This window comes from Diadema antillarum, unplaced genomic scaffold (genome assembly GCF_040938485.1).
Source record: "Diadema antillarum isolate AM-2024a unplaced genomic scaffold, OU_Dant_1.0 scf00000065, whole genome shotgun sequence".
NCBI lineage: Eukaryota > Metazoa > Echinodermata > Echinoidea > Diadematoida > Diadematidae > Diadema > Diadema antillarum.
The window spans coordinates 404,966-406,051 of NW_027270954.1; positions in this window are offsets into that span (position 1 = coordinate 404,966).

Consider the following 1,086-nt stretch of genomic DNA (forward strand, 5'->3'; position numbering starts at 1 on the left):
GCGGGTCTGCTGATCACCATGGTTTCATTCACTGGGAGCTTCCAGTACCAAGAGGGATACCTCAGCAGTTGGTTTATTCTGTGAGGCCAAAGCTGCAACTCTGTACTTAAAGAGAAAGCAAAACCAGGAGTAATGTCCAGAAGTACCCTCCAATGGACAAGGCAGTGAGGATTTAAAGCCTTAGCCATAAAGGAAACTACTACTGTGGCTAAATGGACATGAACAAGGACTGGGCAGGAATGATATAATTCATTGAGCCACAAGAGACACCAGTCCCGGATGTAGTTTGCGTGTACATGACAGTTTGAGAGGAATCATTGAATAATACAGTGACTGCAAAGCCTGCAGTCTGATTCTGATTGTAGGTGGGTTCAAGCACCCATGCAAGGTTGCTGTACCAGGATGTGTTTGAAAACCAGGAAGTTTCAAAGCAAAGTGTGCCAGCCTGAATAGAGACCATGTGACCATGTAGTCATGTGTGGAATGAAGTGACAAAATCAATTGCCTTTCATTTTATAGTTGTTTTTTATTATCATTTTGTCATTATTATGAAAGGTACACGTGTATTATCACGTGACTATTATTATCATCGTTACTAGACTGACAAATACATCAAAATACCTTTCATAATAGAAGTCTTCCATATCAAGTCACTATCAGAAGTTATGCTGTTGTACCCTCTGTTGTGCATGTTATTATGTCATCAAGTGAAAAAGCAAAATAATGTAGTCATAGATACAGCTTGAGGCTGAGAAGACAGATAAGTGGCTGTTATCAGTTATTTTTACTTGTTTCTCTGTGACAAGATTCCTGAGATACCTTTGATGAAATTCAAGGACAGAAATGTTATTATCGATCAAAAGAACAGAAAAAAAAAATTTTTTGAAACAAGGTTTTCCATAGTATTATTCAGTATGAGTAATGTTCAACTCTTGTTTTTGTTGTAATTTATGTGGGGGGGGGGGGGGGGGGGTGCAACTGCATCTACACTGTGCCACAACAACTTTACTTGGTGATATTGGGTATAGAGTGAAACACTATTATATTTCAGAATTGAGTGGTATGTGGAGGCAAGGAATATTGTGC